Source organism: Mesoplodon mirus (genome assembly GCF_964341445.2).
Source record: "Mesoplodon mirus genome assembly, chromosome: 6".
Lineage (NCBI taxonomy): Eukaryota > Metazoa > Chordata > Mammalia > Artiodactyla > Ziphiidae > Mesoplodon > Mesoplodon mirus.
Window position 1 is genome coordinate 26,420,083 of NC_138982.1, and position 13,510 is coordinate 26,433,592.

Genomic DNA, 13,510 nt, shown 5'->3' on the forward strand with positions numbered 1-13,510 from the left:
GGTTATATTATTTTTAATATCCTTATCCGTTAGAGATGTATACTGATGTACTGATGTGTGAAGCAGTATGAGTCTAGAATTTGCTCTAAAATATGTCAATAAAAAGGGACCCCAAAACATTGATTTTGTTAAAACTAGGTATGTGTGTAAAATGTCTCTATTTTGCGTGTTTGGAAATTTTCATCATGAAATGTTTTTTAAAAGAGCCACATGCTGGGTCAGAAAGTTGCATACAGCTGAGGTACCAAGCTGTGAGCCTCTGACTGTAGCAGCTGCTACGGCAGCAATAAATAGAAAATTCATGAACCTTTATGGCTCATCATCACTGAGGCATTGCTGCATGGAGTGGGAAGATTCTTCATGTTGCGGGAGGAGGGTCCTGGCGTGGTGAAAAATAGGATTGCAGCCTTTGTTCTCTGCACAAACTTCCCCCAGATGCCACCCCTTGCCTCCCTCTCGATATAGTTGACAGAGTATCAGAGCCATTGAAACTCTTGCCATCACCATCCCTGCAGCTTCAATACCCTACTGACCACAACATGAATTCTCTCGCTGCCCGATTCATGTTCATCCAATTCTACTATTTCAGTACATTTCACTTCTATCCAAAAAACACGTGCACATCTAATATGGTACATTTTGCATACATATCGCTTAACAGTGTTTTCCCATAATCTCATGTATATCTCCCCTATCCAGTAATCTCTCCCCTCCCACCAGCTGTTGTTTGTCTTTCTACATTTACTTTCCCCTACAAAATGAACCCACATCTGCACTGGCCCAAAGTCTTCTCTCCAACCAGTGTCTTCCTCAACTTTCCACCCTGACAGGAAACCTAGCCCAGTGCTAGGCTGACTCCTAGTAAACAGTCCTCAGTTTTACTTATTGAGCTGCTAATTAAATACAGGGATTTAAGCATGAAAACTTCATTCATCCAACAGACAATTGTTAAGCACTTATTATGTGCCACATCTACAAAAATAAATAGATCTACAAAAATAAATAAATTAGGTACCAACCTTAAAGAAGGTCAAAATCTTGTAGGGGAGATAAGTGCATACACAACTACAATATGTTGTAAAAAATTGTAGATAGATGTGTATTATTAGATAAAGTGGCAACATCAATGAATATACTTGATTTGACCTTTTGGAGTTAGGAAGTGGAGCTATGAGGAGGGGGCTTCCAAAGATGAGAAAACACTTGATTTTGCCTCTGCATGTGTTGAAGTAGCAGTTTGTCAAGGACGTATAAAAACTGGAGATAGAGGGCTTCCCTGGTGGCGCAGTGGTTGGGAGTCCACCTGCCGATACAGGGGACGCGGGCTCGTGCCCCAGTCAGGGAAGATCCCACATGCCACGGAGCGGATGGGCCGGTGAGCCATGGCCGCTGAGCCTGCGCGTCCGGAGCCTGTGTTCCGCAATGGGAGAGGCCACAACAGTGAGAGGCCCGCGTACCGCAAAAAAAAAAAAAAAAAAAAAAAATGGAGATAGAAATTATAAAGACTCTGCATGAAGCTAGAACTAATAAAGGGAAGTCATGAGAGAGAAGGTTGGAGGAATAGAATATGAAGGTTCTTCATGCTACAAACTTTGAGGTTTATTCCACAGAAATTAGAAAGTCACAGAAAGCTTTTAATCAGGGCTGTCAAATAATATTTGCAGTTTGGAAATTTTTCCGTGTAGTAAGGGATGATTTTGAAGGCTTGGGGTGAGTTAACAAATGCAGAGCAATGCAGGTAACGTCAGCAGTTACAGGATGATTGTAATTGTGCCCAAGAGAGATGATATGAACCTGAATACAGGCAGTGGCAGCAAAGGTAGATCGGACTAGCCCATTAATGTATTCCTCCGCCTGATTTAAACTTTTATTCCCCACCCCCCAAAAGAGTATATTTCCTCTAAGAAGTTATCCTGAGAGTTTGTGAGGGAAAATCTGGCAGCAGATGACAAATAGCTAGGAAATCTGCAAAAATGTGTGCCCTGCTGTGACCTTGATTTTATGTCCAGAATGATGGGCCAGTGGTCCAGACACATCTGCCTGAGTGAACAAGAATTGACATTGACACACAGCCATGGTGATACACAAAAGTCAAGACTGATTTTTGACAAGAATGAACGCTTTCTGCCTGCTGCCCCTGTTTTCTGGGATTTTTAGGGTTTGGAGAAATCACCATGGTCTGTTTTTAAATTCTTGAATGCCCACGTGAGATTGAATGCCATTTAGATAAATGATCCGTTTAGAGCCATGGTTCACATAGCAGAATTATTCAGCTGGTTGCTCTGGAATGTGTTCATTTTAAAGTTCAATCAAAGTTAGTTTTGGCCAAGGACTTTGCAAACTTTGTTAGAAATTAAGTTCCAGGTGGTAAGGTCCTGAACAAGTAACAGTAGGTACGGCAAAGGTGTCAAGAGCACTATAGTTTTAATTAGCTAAGTGTTTATTGAGCACTAACATAGGGATACTCCATTCTAAGAAAATCGTTGATGTAGAAGACAGTTCATTCTTCAGGAGGAAACGAGCCAAGTAATTCTTCAAGGCAGACAACTGAAGAACCATGACTGTGTATTTTTTTTTAAGATTTTTTTTTGATGTGGACCATTTTTAAAGTCTTTATTGGATGTGTTACAATAGTGCTTCTGTTTTATGTTTTGGTTTTTTGGCTGCAAGGTATGCAGGATCTGAGCTCCCCAACCAGGGGTCGAACCCATGCCCCCTGCACTAGAAGGCGAAGTTTTAACCTCTGGACCACCAGGGAAGTCCCATGACTTGTGTGTCATTTGGCGGGATGCAAGCAGGATTCTTGCCACCACTGCGTCTGTTTTGGCTACTTCATCCTTCTCTCTTTGGAGCCTTGACCACGTCTGCTCCTCTCTCTGCCTCTGTCCCCCAAGAACCAGGACACCATATGCAGCTGTTCCAAGCATCCCACTTCAGCACTTTCCTCCTGGTCAGCACCTTTTCCAAAATACCTCATGCTCTAAAATGACCCTTTTCTGCTCCTTCTCCAATTCTCTCCAAACAAGACCACTAACTATTCCATCTTCTCTGCTAGGCGTTAGAGGAAAGGTTATCAAATGTCTGATTAAATCAATCCACTCTAAAGTACAGGTGGTAGGAGGCTTAACCCTCCTAGCCACTTTCAGAAGAACCTATTATTCTGAATGTATCTTTGATTTGTAGGATGTGTGAGGGAGTTATTTTTGAGGTGTAGGGAGTTACACTTTTTCCTTCTGTATTCATACTGACCAGAGCCTCTACATCCAATTTTTCTTCTTCACAGAGATTCCCTTCTGAACTAAAGACAATGCATGCTATGGCTCCATTGCACCAGGTTATAAATAAAGAATCTCAGTAGGAAGCCTGGCTTGGTTTGTGGCTTCTTACCATCTGTAGCTGAGTTCCTTCCCTAGAGTTGTATGCACACACTTGAACTTTTTCTAGATAGGCTTGTAGGGCTCCTAGTAAAGATAAAAGTTATATTGATTTCCTGTTGCATTGTTATCTTGGTCAAATGACAAGATATCTAGCTCAGAAGTTTGTATTAGATAAAAATAGTGTGAAGTAGTGACCACAGTGCACACCCTCCAATGAGAGTAAATTAGCATGGAGAGAACAAAGGAGTGAGCTGCATCTTTATGATCTTACATTCCAACATCAGCTCATTGCACACAGACAAACCTGAGCTTAACAAAATCCCAACAATACCATAAAAAAGGGAACAAGTAGGAAATACACACACACACACACACACACACACACAAATATCTTACTAATGCTCTTACAGTCAGTTCTGCCTCGAACTTCAGATCAGATCGTTGTTTCCTCAGTTTCACACCAGATGAATTCATGGTTTGCATTCAGAGGCTTTGTTGTCACAAGTATATGTTTCTTTTAATACTAAACACTAGCATTGAGCATATATTCCCTTGAATGAAATGCTTAGACAGAGTCCATGCCTAGACAGAGTCCATTGAGCATATATTCCCTTGAATGAAATGCTTAGACAGAGTCCATGCCTAGACAGAGTCCATTGAGCATATATTCCCTTGAATGAAATGCCTAGACAGAGTGCATGCCTGGGCTCACAGTTTAATGACATAAACGGGTTGTCACAGCACAGTGTAAAGGGAGCTATGACAGAGACACAGGCTGCAGGTCAAGGGCACACAGGGCAGGAGCCCCTCCCCCACTTAAGAGTATGGGCAGGGGAACATCAGGGAAAATTTCTTGGAGAAAGAGAATCTGAGATGAAGGATTTTATTTTTTATCTATGCTTTTTATTTTTTTAGCTTTGTATTTTGATATAATGTCAGTCTTAACAAAAACGTTATATGAATAATACAAAGAATTCTCATATATCCTTCATCCAAAGGTACTAAATGTTATATTAAAGTATGCTCTCTCTCATATATATATGATACATATATTTATAGACAGATACACATTTTTTAAACCATTTGAGTGTAACTTGCAGAGAGTATGTCGCCTTTACTCTTAAATACTCGAGTGTGTGTTTCCTAAATGCAAAGACATTCTCTTCCATAGCCTACAATTAGCAAAATATAAAATTAATACTGATCTAATGCTACTATCTTATATGGAACCTTACTCAAATTTCACCAATTGTCCCAACATGTACTTTATAGCAAAAGAACGTCCCAGCTCATGTGCTGCACTCAGTTGTGGTATGTGTTTAGTTTCCTGCAGTCTAAACTGGTTTCTTTGTCTTTCCTGACCTTGTCATTTTTGAAGTGCATAGTCTAATTACTTAGGAGAATGTTGCTCAAGTTGGGTTTGTCTGATGCTTTCTCATTATTAGATTTAGCATAAGCAATTTTGGCAGAAATGCCAGAGGTGAGATAGTGTTTTTGAGATGAGTTTAAAAGAATGAGGAGAAGCCAGCTTGCAGAACCTATAGCCAGATTAATTTATCTTTACACTCAAGACTTGGGAGGATGGAAGGTGAAGGGCAAAGGGAACGGCTAACCTATAGTAGCTAGTATTTATCAAGTACTCACTATGTGCCAGGCACTGTTCTAAATGCATTACATAAGTTAACTCAACCATCCTCACAACATACTCATAATTGTTCTTTTCCCATTTCTCAGATCAGAGAGGTTGAGACACAAAGAGATGACAAAGCTAGCAAGTGGGGCAGCCAGGATTCAAATCCAGGCAGACCGACTCGACCGCACATACTGTCAGCAGACAAGACAGTGAAAGCAAAAAATCTTAGAAAAAAAAAGGCTTGCAGTGATTTCAGAACCAGCTGGCTTGGAGAACGTGCGTGGGCCGGTCCAAGCAACTTCAGTAAAGAGACTGTAGTTTATGGCCGTGGCGCTCCCGCCCCCTGCTGGCGGCACGCGCTTATTGCATACTTTTGACATGCATGGAGGGAGCACCTCTGTGCAGAGCAATGATCACTGAAATTTCGGCGAAGTTCCTGAAATTATGCCTGATCCATGAGCATGTATCAGGAAGAAGCTGGCATTCCTTCCATTCTTCTCCCTGCCTCTCAGCCCTCTGCCACGTTCTAAAGGTTGCTCAGCAGAATCAATCCTAAGTCCTGTTCTCACCAACTTCTATGAAACTTCCTAGGAGATTTTATTTTTTTAAACCATGACAAATTTGGAATCCACTGAAGCTGTAAGGAAGCTACAGTTAAATTAATCATAATACAGTCTCCAGACAAGACAATCACTGCCGCTGAGGGAGGGTGTTTGTCCTTGGACAATATTTGAAAAAGAGTTGTGCAGCTGAAGCAAGTCATCTCACAGTGGGCTCTGAAGAGCTGAGGAGGATCCAATCACTAGGCAAATAAAATGATGGAGAGGAAAAATTCCTCTGAAAGAATCAGAAGTAGCCTTTGTTTTCAATCATATTCCCCTTCTCTTCAGAGACAAAAGGCTGTCCTTCTCAGATTCAAAACCCCTGAGGCTTCCACAAAATTCCACTGTTTTCTCTAGTAAGGGAAAGTAGAAGGAAAATAAAGCCAGAAAACAATGGAAAGGCAGTCTTAACAGGACGGCACACTGATTCATTCATATATACCAGAAATGGGCCTGGCAAAAAAAAAAAAAAAAAAAAAGATTTAAGTCTGTGTTTAAATTCTCAAAATATATTCTATAGGGAAATATGCTCATTCTGCTTTTATGGCAGACTCAAACAAGACAATGGTCATTATTAAGCCACTTCTAATCTTTAAGGCGGGCAAGCTCTTTGCTGGAATGTTGAGGAACCTGATGCAAGGATGTCCTGCGTGAGTATTAACTTGATAACTTCTGGACACCTGTCTATCTGTCAGGTTTGGAAAGACATAAATGCATTTGCATACTGCTACTACCAAGAAGAGGGCTGAAACCTTTGCTCCCAAGTCAGATCAACTCAGTAGATAAATGCCTCATGGGGCGGTGCTTGGGCTAAGCAAGCCTGTCACCTCAAGGGCTTCTTGTTTATTTCCATAAAGCATCAAGGGCTCCATGAAGAATTTTTTTAACATCTTTATTGGAGTATAATTGCTTTACAATGGTGTGTTAGTTTCTGCTTTATAACAAAGTGAATCAGTTATGCATATACATATGTTCCCATATCTCTTCCCTCTTGTGTCTCCCTCCGAACTTCCCTATCCCACCCCTCTAGGTGGTCACAAAGCACCGAGCTGATCTACCTGTGTTATGCGGCTGCTTCCCACTAGCTATCAGTTTTACATTTGGTAGTGTATATATGTCTATGAAGAATTAATCAGAACTCCATACCTTCAGCCAGTCTGGAAACTACTGTCCTACATCAGTCATCTATTGACACAACATTGCTGGGTAGCCACCATGAAACATCAGTGCAAAACAGAAATAGACTCATAGACATAGAAAACAAACTTATGGTTACCAAAGGGGAAAAGGAATAAATTAGGAGTTTGGGATTAACAGATACACACTACTATATGTCAAATAGATAACCAACAAGGACCTACCGTATAGAACAGGGAACATTATTCAATATCTTGTAATAACTTATAATGGAAAATAATCTGAAAAATAATAGATATATATGTATGTATAACTGATTCATTTTGCTGTACACCCGAAACTAACACAACAATTTTAAATCAACTATACTTCAATTTGAAAAAAATAAAAAGAAAAGGAAAAAAAACTCATCAGTGGCATGTAGCATTAAGCATTCACTGCTCTCAGGAATTCCCTGGCAGTGCAGTGGTTAGGACTCCACATTCTCACTGCCAAGAGCCCGGGTTCAATCCCTGGTCCCTGGTCTGGGAACTGAAAATCTCACAAGCCATATCACATGGCCAAACAATAAATAAAAATAAAATAATTAAAATATTGGGGTTTTTTAAACAAAAGCACTCTTTGCCCTCATGTCTGGGGGCAACTGGATGGCTCTGTTGGTACTGCCTGGGTTCACACTTGTCTCAGGTGTCTGAGACCATGTCTCTCATTGCCCAGCAGGCCAGGCCAGAGATGTTCCTGGTGTAGGGTTCTCAGCACGTGAACAAATGGAAAACACAATGCCTTCTTAGACCCAGACTCAGAAACGGCACTGTCACTTCTGCTGCATGCTATGGGTCAAAACAATTCATGAAACAAGTCCAGATTCCAGGGAATGAGACTCTTTTTTGAGAGGAAATATAGTCTCAAGGCAAAGGGCGTGGGTACAAGGATGGGTTAAAGAATCGGGGCCATGGCTGGAATCTACTACAGGCTCAGAAAATCAGTAAAATCTGCCGAGTGACTCTCCACTTTCCCACGTATACGCTCTTCACTTCTCTCAATGGATGATCCACAAACAGTGCTCTCTAGATTCTCCTGGTGAGATTCAATAAGATGAAATGCTTAAAGCTTAAGGACAACTTTTCTCCCTGTGAGATCTGGAGCACCCCACCCCAGATAACTGGAAAGATCATCCCAGTGCCTTTGGATCTGATATAAATTGCCACTTACTGCTATCAATTCCTCATTACTACCTGGTCCAAACTTCATGAGAGAACAGTCTAGAGTTTAAGAAAAAGCAGGAAAATGTCCCTAATTTTGTCTCCTACTATTTCACAATCTTTGGTCGAAAAATATACATTCATTTATATTTTGTTTTAATTTTTAGAAACGTGTGACAAAATAAGATTTTAAAAGTGAAGGTATCACAGGTTAATTTCTTGCAATTGCAGTTGGAGTCTTTCTGGTGAAAATTGGGCTGAAACAATTTTAGCCCACATATGCTATCTGGAAACTATTTTACTTGTGAGAAGGAACTAAAGGAACTTTTTTTTTCCTTTGCTTTTGGCTTTTGAATGACCATGCTGAAATTTCTTACTTGAATATGTTCATATAGTGACTATTTTGTTCTCAAATGACTTGGTTTTACCCAAGTCATTATTTCCTTCCTTCTCAGCCTTTCATTCCTCTTTCTTTTACCATAACTGTTCTTCTGCCTCACTAGAAATAACATGTAGATGGAAAATACAAGACGCTTCTTCCCTTAGTTTGAAAATTTATAAACAGCATTTAATGGGTGGATCTAATATTTTACTAATTATCTTTCTCCTGCTGTAGTCCCAGTACATTTGCAAAGAATGAGTGCAAAATGTACTCTTGTTTCTGTTTTATTTTTTCTCCTAGTTCACCAAGATTAGAGTAACAACATGATGAACCATAATATGCTTCTCCTGGTATTTCCATCTTGCTGGGTTCATGATATACCTGGTAGCGCAATTTTCCACAGAAGGATAAGCTCATTCGAAATATTAAACCCTAAACAGAGACAAATGTGGAAGCAATTTGAGAGCCCCCCATTACTTCCCAAGTCCACTGAATCTCTTAATTTAGCCCCTTGACCAAAGATCTGCTCATTTCACTGCCATACAAGTTCTTTTTTACTCCACCTAACCGTCTGCCTATACCTGTTTGTATGTTGGAATGTAAAAAACAATTTCAAGGAATAAAACCGACTCCCATAACCTATCTCTGCTAATGCCAAATATATTGATTGCTTGACCTCTGCTAACTCTACTGACTAGATGGTGCATAATGTTTGCAGATTAAGGATTCTGCCTTATTTCTTTTCTAAATCAAATTTAAACTCTGACTACCCAAAATCAAACCCCGCACCCTGTCTCAACCTGCCCCACTTTCCACGACTCTCTGACATTTGGACACCGCTTATTGATTGAAGTTTTAGCAGCTGTTCTTCAAGGACACCCAGATTTAGCTGGACCAGCATTGGAATGACAGTCTCCTAAGTGCCTGAAAATGACCCAATTTGACACAAATGTGTATAATCTTTCTACAGAAGTAAATGGACTCAACAAGGTTATCAGTTTAACTGATAATTCTTATCCAGTTATGATTATCACAATAAATAGTTTTAGTAACAAAGGCATTCAGAGTACAGATTTTCCTTTTCAAGAGAGGAAATAGCACAAAAACCATTTAGTTTTCTCATTTTCAATTTTTTTGAGGTGTGAAATCCATAGTCTAAAATCTACTTCTACATGATACTTTAAAACTAGCATATCAGTTGGGTTTTGTTTAGGTTGCAATTAAAGAATAACTTTCCATCTCTCAAAAAGGATTTTTAAGCACTTTAAAAATGGCAAAAATTTTTAAAGTTAAGTACATTGCTGGGCTTCCCTGGTGGCGCAGTGGTTGAGAATCTGCCTGCTAATGCAGGGGACACGGGTTCGAGCCCTGGTCTGGGAGGATCCCATATGCCGCGGAGCAACTAGGCCCGTGAGCCACAACTACTGAGCCTGCGCGTCTGGAGCCTGTGCTCCGCAACAAGAGGCCATGATAGTGAGAGGCCCACGCACCGCGATGAAGAGTGGCCCCCGCTTGCCACAACTGGAGAAAGCCCTCGCACAGAAACGAAGACCCAACACAGCAAAAATAAATTAATTAATAAACTCCTACCCCCAACATCTAAAAAAAAAAAAAAAAAAAGTTAAGTACATTGCTTACTTTTGACAGAATCTTTGCAAGCCGTTCATGACCTCAAAGATCAAAGACAAGACTTCTATTTTCATTTAGTGAGCAAGTCATTCCTAGCAGCTTACTATCCACAACCAGAAATGACTATAAACACCTCCACTTAATAGAAATAATCAGTGGAGCACCACTGTTGACTCGATATAAAATTCAGACTGGAACACAGGCATCTTAACATCTTGTACAGTTTAGCTCTGGGTGCATAAGACTGGCCCCAAGACATTTTGAGCAGTTTTCCCATTGATATGAAAATGAGTCTTTAAGTTAAATTGCATATTAGATACTCTCACCTTCTACTTAAAATAGAGTTAAGGTGATCAAGTTATTGGACACTCTTAGTATGTAATTAACTTTGTGTTCTTGGAAATCCAGTCTTGTTGTAAAATGAAATTCGAACGTGAAGGACAGAATCATCACTTCCTGCCATCAAGGCAGAATTCCTCCCATAAAACCAGTGGTGACCTGGAACCAAGCCAATTCATATTGGTTCTCATGAGGTGATTGTGTGCATCTTTTTTTTGGCTGTGCTGGGTCTTCGTTGCTGCGCGTGGGCTTTCTCTAGTTGCAGTGAGCGGGGGGTCACTCTGTTGTGGTGCACGGGCTTCTCATTGCGGTGACTTCTCTTGTTGCAGAGCACAGGCTTTAGGCACACAGGCTTCAGTAGTTGTGGCGCATGCGCTTAGTTGCTCCACGGCATGCGGAATTTTCTCAGACCAGGGCTTGAACCTGTGTCCCCTGCATTGGCAGGCGGATTCTTAACCACCGGACCACAAGGGAAGTCCTGTGTGTATCTCTTTCTGTATCTGTGTTTAGTGATATGTGTTGGTAGTCTGAAATTGATTGTGGTGGGAACATTTATACCACAGAAATTGGCAAGCTACTTATAGGTTTACAAGTTAGTATCAGGGAGATGAAGGTGTTCTATATCTGCATTGTGAAATAGAGTAGCTGCTAGCTGCACGTGGCTACTGAACAGTAGAAATATGCCTGGTGTGATTGAGGAACTAAATTTTTTACTTTATTTAATTTTAATTTAAATAGCCATATGTGGGTAGTGGCTACCATTTGGGGCAGCTCGGTTCCACTGTGAAATAACAACGTATGGCATCTGCCAAGGTTCATGGGGCCTGAGGTAGCTAAGACTTGAGAAGAAAGAGGAGCACCCAAGATAGGGGTTACTTCAGATCTGAGGATAATGAAATGGAAGAGCAAAGCCCTTCTGGGTTCTATCATCGCTTTTTGAATCTGCTATCCATGCATTCAGTTGTTCATACGCCAGGAGCAGTCAGTTGTGGAGCAGGCAGAGGAAGGCTACCTCCTCATTAAGGAACTTCGATAAAGAAAAGTGTCCCCAGTGACCTAAAATAGTGGTTATTAAATTTTAGCATGCATCAGAAACACCTGGAGGTTTGCAGCAACGTGGATGGACTTAGAGATGATCATATTAAGTGAAGTAAGTCAGAAAGAGAAAGACAAATACCATATGATATCACTTATGTGTAGAATCTAAAATATGACTCAAATGAACTTATCTACGAAACAGAAACAGACTCACAGACAGAGAACAGACTTGTGGTTGCCAAGGGGAAAGGGGGTGAAACAGGGATGGATTGGGAGTTTGGGGTTAGCAGATGCAAACTATTATATATAGAATAGATACACAACAAGTTCCTACTGTATAGCACAGGGATCTATATCCATTATCGTGTGATAAACCATAGTGAAAAAGAATATGAAAAAGAATGTATATATATGTATAATTGAATCACTTTGCTGTACAGCAGAAATTAACACATTTGTAAATCAACTACATTACAATTAAAAAAAAGAGGAAAACAGATTGAAAAATCATATCCTGTAAGTAGTGAAAAAATATTTTATAGGCTTTTTGGGAGGTGAGGGGAATGTTCAGATAGTGGATGGGAAATTGAGGTAAAGAAATGGAGTAAAAAATTTTACAGTAAAAAAAAAAAAAGAAAGAAAACCTAGAGGATTTGTTGAACCATAGATTCTTGGGTTCTACTCTGATTCAGTCTGTCTGGGTTGGGGACCAAGAATCTGCATTTCTAACACATTTGTAAGTAATGCCAATATTGATGGTCCAGGGACCAAACTTTGAGAACCACTACTTTCAAGCTAATTTATGTCAATCTCCAGCTCCTGCTTCTTCAATCACAGTCTGCATGCTTTTCACTCAGACTGAAATCCCATTGACTGTGTTTCCTGAGATGCTACAGCAAATCTCACTACTCTTTGTTGGTTAATTCTGCTCTTAAGGTCTGGAGTTAAAACAGCAAGAAACCTAACAAGCTCTCCTACTTTGACTCTTGCGGGGTCCCTGAAGCTCTCTCGTTCCCACTGTGCCAGATGCTACTTTTGGATGTGAAACTTAAAGAGTTTCTGCTCATAGACGTAGCTGTTTATGAAAACTGCAGACACGAACTAATCCCTTTCTCTCTCTCTTTCACGCTCCCTCTCGCCAGCCCTCATAATACCTTCCAGTAGAATACACTTAACACAAGTACAAAAAGCAAAAATAACCTCCAGTATACACCTACACTTTGCAAACTCCTTGACAATATAATAGATTCAGCTGGAACTAAATTGTTTTCTTTCCCAGAAGGAAGATGGTATAATGTGCTCTTCTCCAAATGGAAATACATCTATCTGAGTAGTTTGGAGACCCAGGAATTTGGATCATGAGAGTAAATGGCTTCTCAGAGGCTTTTTTAAGACATTTAATTCTAGTTTAGCAAATCAAGAATGAAAGGCTTTGTGCTTTCTCCTGTTCTTGTTCCATCCCTCCTCAACCAGAGGATGTTCAGCAAGACATTATTTTATATATATAAGCACTTATAAAAAGACTTTTAAAGAACAGCTTTAGGTTCACAGCAGAATTGAGGGAGACAGTACATAGGTTTTTTATATACCCCCTACTCCCCACAAATGCACAACCTCTCTCACTATCAACATCCCCACCAGATGGGACATTCGTTACAAGTGATGAACCTAAGTTGGTAAGTCATAACCACTCAGAATTCATGATTTACATCAGGGTTCACTCTTGGTGTTGTCCATTCTGTGGGTTTGGACAAATGTATAATGTCACGTAACCACCATTACAGTATCATAGAGAGTAGTTTCACTGCCCTAAAAATCCTCCGTGCTCTGTCTGTTCACCCCTCCCTCCCTCCCCTCAACCCCTGGCAACCACTGATCTTTTTACTATCCGCAAAGTTTCGCCTTTCAGGAAGCCATTTTTGAAACTAGTCCTGAGAGAACTAGGATAAAGAAAGATTAATAAATACAAGATGAATAAATTAATTAATAAATAATAAAGATTAATAAATACAAGCTTAGTCATCAAGACATTAAATACAAATGTCAGCTAAAAGTACACGTTGGTGATATAAAGAAATTATACAGCAGGAGAAATACAAAAGGGTAAACTTCTGAGGCACCAACTATTGCCTTGACTGCTGGGAGTTTTCTTTCTGATCTGGATGTTTCCT